Source organism: Eumetopias jubatus, unplaced genomic scaffold (genome assembly GCF_037043125.1).
Source record: "Eumetopias jubatus isolate StellerSeaLion01/CBP00866 unplaced genomic scaffold, mEumJub1_p1.0 scaffold_2, whole genome shotgun sequence".
NCBI classification, from domain to species: domain Eukaryota; kingdom Metazoa; phylum Chordata; class Mammalia; order Carnivora; family Otariidae; genus Eumetopias; species Eumetopias jubatus.
The window spans coordinates 172451620-172458833 of NW_028274808.1; the positions used below are offsets into that span (position 1 = coordinate 172451620).

General features: G+C 35.8%; 1 pseudogene; it reads right to left on the reverse strand.

Annotated features, from left to right (window-relative positions):
* Positions 1–859: 859 nt before the first annotated feature.
* Positions 860–1499, reverse strand: LOC114226250 (high mobility group protein B1 pseudogene; annotated as a pseudogene).
* Positions 1500–7214: the final 5715 nt, after the last annotated feature.

Here is a 7214-nt window from a genome sequence, read left to right on the forward strand (position 1 = left end):
CCTTCGGCTCAGGTCATGATCCTGGAGTCCCGGGATCAAGTCCTGCATCAGGCTCCCTGCTCGGCAGGGAGTCTCCTTCTCCCTCTGACCCTCCCCCCTCTCATGTGCTCTCTCTCTCATTCTTTCTCTCAAATAAATAAATAAAATCTTTAAAAAAAAAAGAAATCACATATATATATATACAATGATCAGTATAACACTAACATATTATGCCTAAATAGAAAAGAAATTATCAATAAATTAAAACTAAGTTATTTGAATCAAAAAGGTAAATAGCCATTTTTTCCAGAAAAATCTAAAAACCTAAATTTCCATGCAAAATATATAATATCAAGTCCAAACTTTAAAAATTTTGAATCAGTTTTGGTGTGTGATTTTTTTTGAGAGAATTGCTCATTTTATTTATTTCTTTAATACAAAAATTATATTTACTTAGAAGCATTCAGAGTGCCAGCAAAACAGCTGCAACTTTTTTTTTTGTAATTATGCAGTGGTATCAACAGAATAATAATTATTCATAAGCTGCATCAGAGACAACTGAAGATGGAAAAACTGCCATCCCCATATATAACTAATTTGTGCCGTGAATAACAAGACTGATTTAAATTTCCACACCAATTTACAACCTCCATACCGTACCAGGCAAGGTTAGTGGCTATTGATAATACCACCAGGGCAGGGTTATCTCAAGACACATTTGTTATGGTGTTAACTATTAAAAAAAAAAAATGACACTTAAGAGCTTAATAACAAAACTTTCACATCTTTACATGTCAATTTTTTTTCTTTAAAAGGAGTGAGTTTTATACAGGGGGGTTAAATGTCTTATAGACAAAAGAAAAACTGCACTAGAACCAACTTATTCATCATCATCATCATCATCATCTTCTTTATCTTCATCTTCCTCCTCCTCATCATCCTCTTCATCTTTATTCTCTTCCTCTTCCTTCTTTTTCTTGCTTTATTCAGCCTTGATGACTCCCTTTTTTTGCCACATTAGGCTTTCCTTTAGCTCAGTATGAGCAATATCTTTTCCATATTTTTCCTTCAGCTTAGCAGCCTTCTAGTCATAATGCTGCTTGTCATCTGAAGCAATGTTATTCTGCATTTCTCCCAGTTTCTTTGCAATATCACCAGTAGGTAGGCTGGAATATTCTTCTGTGATTTGGGGGGCAATACTCAGAACAAAACAAGAAAAAGGCTGAAGGAGGCTTCTTGCGTGCACTGGGATCCTTAAACTTCTTTTTTGTTTTCCCTGTAGGGGGGATTTAAGTTTTCATTTCTCTTTCATAACCAGTCTTGTCCACCTTTGTCTTGTCTTCAAATTTTCTTTTCTCTTTAGCAAACATGGTCTTCCACTTCTCTGAGCACTTCTTAGAAAACTGAGAAGTTGACTGAAGCATCAGGGTGCTGCTTCTTGGCTCCTCTCAGCAAGTTTGCACAAAGAATGCATATGATGACATTTTGCCTCTCAGCTTCTTAGGATCTCCTTTGTCCATGTTTAATTATTTTCCTCTGTGAGGCACAAAGTCACCCAGTGCCCATCTGGCTCTCACTTGCCCTGTCACTGTCTCTGTGGAGCTCAAGGTACTGCAATGACTGTGAGAGTGGGAACCAGATGCAGCCTCTCACTCTCTCCACTCTTGAGAATTTCTCATTGTAAATTTTAATTAAATTACCTTCATAATGAATAAAAACAAAAAGCTATGATCTTGTTCCTTGTTTTTTTCTTATATTTCACCAATGTCACTCTGGTTTTCCAGAAGGCAAGTGTTTTTATTATTTTTTAAGTAGAATGTAATTCTAACTTGGACATTTTAGAATCATTTATTCCAAATTGAACTAATTAATAGCTCATGAGGAAAAAGTACTGCCATATAATTGTATGTTGTACCCTGAACTATACACAACAATTATTGAATCAGTTCAATAACACAATCTATATGAATTGTTTCCTTTAGTTCTCAATAAAAGCAAAGTCACAGAGCTAGCTTAAACACAGTCCCCAGTACAGAATTTATTCAAATCATACTGTGGGAATCTAATTGAAGCCAAGGAAAAAATTAAATCTTTTTGCTCTTGTTGTGGGAGCTCCTGACGTCAACATCAGGACTTTTTGAACTTCCAGCTAGAACTCTGCTGGCATGTGTCAGCTCTCAACTCTCAGCCTCTCATTCTCAGATGAAGTTCTTAATCATGTGCACATGTATGTGAACGTATGAGACAGAGAGAGAGAGAGAAATGGAGATTTGAATGGTCCAAAGTATTCGAATGTCCACATCTCATCTGGTCAACTCTTTTCTTGAAGGAGGACTGCAGAAGGAGAACACAGTGACTGGGTGGTAATAACTAGCGTTTGTTGACAACTGTGTACTAGGCACTGTTCTAAGCACTTTCTACATGTTATCTTGTATAAGCCTCTCAATGATCTAGAATCTCTTTACTATTATACTATTTTACGTATAAAGAAACTTAAACAGGAGCACCTGGGTGGCTCAACTGGTTATGCATCCAATTCTTGATTTCGGCTCCCGTCATGATCTCAGGGTTGTGGGATTGAGCCCTGCATGGAGCTCAATCCTGGGCAAGGAGGCAGCTTGGGATTCTTCTCTGCTTCTCTCTCTGTCCCTCCCTGTCTCTGCTTGCACACTCTTTCTCTCTAAAAAACAAAAAAACACAAAAAACAAAACTGAAACACAGATGCAGTAGGAAAAAATGTCCAAAATTACACAGTTTTTAAGTGATGGAGCTTTTATTATAATAAAGACTGTCTGTTTCCAGGGACTATTAACCACTATATTCTGCTGAATATAATTTGGGGACACAGTGAGCTAAGCATATTCCATAATAAGTGTCTATTAAAATGTCTTTTGTGCTCAGGAAGCTGAAAAAATAATCAAAACTTCAGATTCATGTAACACTTCATTTTAATCGGTGATGATCTTAATGATTTCCAATAATTGTGCATATCAGATCATGTGGGGTTAATATCTTCATTTTACGAAAGAAGCAACTGAGAATCAGAATGTTTGATCAAAAATGGCCACAAGATTAAAACCTAATAGAATTTAGAATATGACACTCATGACCCCCTAAGACAGATCTTTCTGCAGTTTATTCCACTAGTAGGCCAACATGACATATCCCCCTGCTAGAAAACACTCCTGCACTTGACCTGAGCTTTTCTCTCCAAATGGCACTGTATTTTTTTTTCTTTTGACAAGCACTTCTATAGTTTATTTACAACATTAGAAAAGAAATCTCAAATGTATAAAAGAATAAGCACTTGAAAATTAAAAATGAAAGTTTTTCTGAGATTGCTTGATATGAATTCATGTACATTCAATCAGAAAGCTTCAGTCTGAAAAACACATAAAAATTCGTTTTTAGATAAAAGTAAGAAGAAATAAAAACCTTATAATGTTGCCCTCGGTCTGATAAACTCATTAGTCCTAGCTGAAATGTTAGTTTTCTGTCAAAGAGACCAGACCACATTCCCCAGGACAGTCTGTAAATAGTGAAAGTGAAGCCCAAACCTTACTGTGGGCATTGGAAAGATGGCTTAAATCTAACTGAAGCTGAATGACTGTAAGGTGAGGGAGAAAGTATAAGGTGAAAGAAGTAGGAAAGACGTTCATTGCACTACACAGTGTCTCAGATTAAAACTCAGAGATGAGTTACTGTGGTCTTCTAACTGAGCCCTAAAGAGGAATGGTCCATAGGAAGAACATGCAAAAACTTCTTTCACTAATAACAGTCCAGTTGTGGGTCACAGGCAGCACTACTTTTTAAAATCTGTCCTTTGTCTCAAAGACATACAAGTTGACGAGGGGATGTTCTCTCCATTTATACTGGACACAGCTTATCTTTGAAGAATCTTATGCTGTAAGAGAATATAGAAGCTATATATCAGTAACAGCTGGAGTCATCATTGTAGTGGTAAAGACAATAGCAGGAGACCATTCCCAGGAAAACACAAAGTGAGAAGACTGATGTAGATACTCAACCCTGCCATGTGGCCCTCCTAGTATTGCTTTGGGTCTAAAGTCCTGGCTTAATATATGAGATCACAACCCTCTTAAATATCAATTTTGTATATGGGCATTTTCACTTTACATATTTTCATCTTGTTTTCTCTTAAACCCCTCTAGAAGTTTTATAATTAATATCAAGTAATATATCTTACTCATTCATAAGAAATGTCATGGTACCTAACTAATGAAGGTTAACATTTAGGAATTTTATAGCTATAAGAGCCTGGTATGTGGCATATATCATTGGAGATGTTTATGGCAAAAACAGCCCAACTATGGTCTCTAAGTTATATTTGAAGGAGCAATTCTCCAGCCAATCCCCATTCTTAACTTTTCATGCACCATATGGTCCTAAAATTATGTGATTAAATATAGGAAAATGAAACATTGCTTCTGAAGTGGAAATGTTGACAGTTATCTTTCTTATTGCAATCTTTGAAATTTTAGATTAACTATACAGTTAATAATGTCTTTGTGTAGAAGAAAGGATTCTTGGAGAAATCTCTTGTGAAGGTTACATGTATTATTTTTTAATGCTTGTCAGCTCTTCAGAGCTCTCCTGGCAACCACTGTAATATAAAATATGGATTTCACAAACAAAAGCAGAAGCTCAAACTCATTATTTTTTTCTTTTTGTATTAGTTCTGCCAAGTCCTTGATGCCTGAAATAGGAAAGAAAAAAAAAAAAAACCTTTGTTTTTTTTTCTTGTAAAAGCTATCAGATCAGTCCATCCCCTTGAAGACCATTATTACTCCATGAAAAGTTTCTTCATATGATGAACGGTGAAACTAATGTCAGATCATAATTTTAAATCATTGTAAATAGGTTGGTGGTGCTGAAGAATGGAAGAGTAAAAGGTTAGAAAATGTTAGATGCTTTATGATTTTGTTCCTTAACTTGCTGCTAAAAAAGAATTGAATACATCACTCGGTTTATTTCTAATTTTTTTGTTCCATTAAGGTTCCAACCAACCATCCATCCATCCATTCTTACTTTCTACAAACATTATCTTCTACATGCTACCCCCACCTGGATGCTATAAAAGTAGAGAAAATAAGCACTTAACTACAAGGAGCTCAAAATCTGGTGGGGGGGCAGAGAGATAGGCATAAGTAATAGAAGTATAATGTGATCATTTCTAAGATGTCAAAGTACTACCCCAAACTGGAAGAGCCATAAAGTAGACCTTGCGGTGGAGGCAGATTTTACTATATAGTAACAAAGAAGCCACAGAAGTTTATCTTCATCCAAAGACACTTAAGCATTTAAAATAGTATAGACATTCAAAGTAAATATTAAGGGAGTGTTAAAAATGCAGCTTAAAACAAACCGAAAACAAAGCCTTAAGAAAGATTTCCTCAGGTCTTTCAATAATGCCATGTTTGAGGTTATCATGAAATAAATCTCCCCAAACCCACATTATGATTATTTAATTAGATAGAATGGTCATTAACATTCATAATTTTATTTTATTATTTTTTATTAGTTTCAGAGGTAGAATTTAGTGTTTCCTCAGTTGCATATAACACCCAGTGCTCATTATATCAAGTGCCCTCCTTAATGCCCATCATTCCCCCACCCACCTCCCCTCCAGCAACCCTCAGTTTGTTACCTATAGTTAAGAGTCTCTTATGGTTTGTCTTCCTCTCAATTTTCATCTTATATTATTTTTCCTTCCCTTCCCTTATGTTCATCTGTTTTGTACCTTAAACTCCACATATGAGTGAAATTATACAGTATTTGTCTTTCTCTGACTGACTTATTTCACTTAGCATAATACCCTCTAATTCCATCTACATCATTGCAAATGGCAAGATTTCATTCTTGTTGATGGCTGAGTAATATTCCTGTGTGTGTGTGTGTGTGTGTGTGTGTGTGTGTGTGTGTGTGTGTACATCTTTATCCATTCATCTGTCAGTGCAACATTCATAATTTTAAGGAAGTACTTCACTGGCATTCATTTAATAAACGTTTAATGAGTGCCAAAAATATCATTTTGGAAATTAACGTGACAGGAGCTTCATGAATTTTTTCAGAGAGAAAAAATCCTTCCTAGGTAATTAAATTTGGAACACAGAAAACTCATGTAACTTTTGTCATAAAGATGACAGTGCCTAAAGATCGAATTGAATTCTTTTGTATTTTTTGTTTAATAAACCTACATATTTTACCCCAAAGCTTATTGCTATGAAAGTAGGATATTTAAGCATTTAGGTCTTTATAGACTCTTGAACTAACTGGGCTTTAGCTTGGCCAATTTGCCTCTTATTTTTTCAAGTTAATATTATTCACCATAACGTATTCTGTAGTATAAAGATATAAATCTACTTGAGGATAGCAAAAGTGACTATCATTGTTTAGCACATTTTTTTGCATAATGCAAAATAAACATGGTGATCGTAAACATATAAGCCTGAATCAAGAGACTATGGGTAAGACTGATATATTTCCCACTGTGTCTATGTTGTACTATTTTTTAATTGTCTTTAGGGGTGATGGGGCCAGAGACTATCCCTATGAGCTAGGTTGCTATGATTTTTCCCTAAGAGATTTGATGGTTCCTACTGTTACTCATCCTGAACAAATAAGACACTGGGTTGACTGAAGTTTTTTTGGTTGTTGTTGTTGTGGGCTTTTGTTTCTGTTTTTTGTTTTTAAGGCTGGGGGGAAAAGCTTACTCTCTGGGTCTGGGTAGAAACAGGAGATAGAGAACAGAAAGGAAATCTTCCAGATCTTATGTGATTCTAAATGTCAAGGGAAGTATGGTGTGATCTTCACCAAACTACAGAGTTGATATCAGCCAAAGAGATGCCAGAATATGTCTGGCCTTGGCAGTAGTTTTGAGGTAGTTTATTATAATCCCCTTTTATTATTTATTCACCTTCAGCCTTGTACAAATCAACTTTGGTTTCAATTTGGCTATGGAAAATTGGAGATGGGAAAGTTCCTCTGTGCTGAGTTTCTGTCCTAGACATTAGCTGGAGGCAGCATGGCAGTCATGGCTGAAGAGAGTGGGCAGGCCATCTCATCAGACATATCAGAAGCTGAGGTTAGGTCACTGTGGCAAGATGTGGAGAATGCAATGAGATGATGTAAGAGAACTTCGTCTTGAACACAACTGAGACCCTAGAAATACTTGTTAAAATGGCCAGGAGATATCTTGGATTTGAATTATGTTG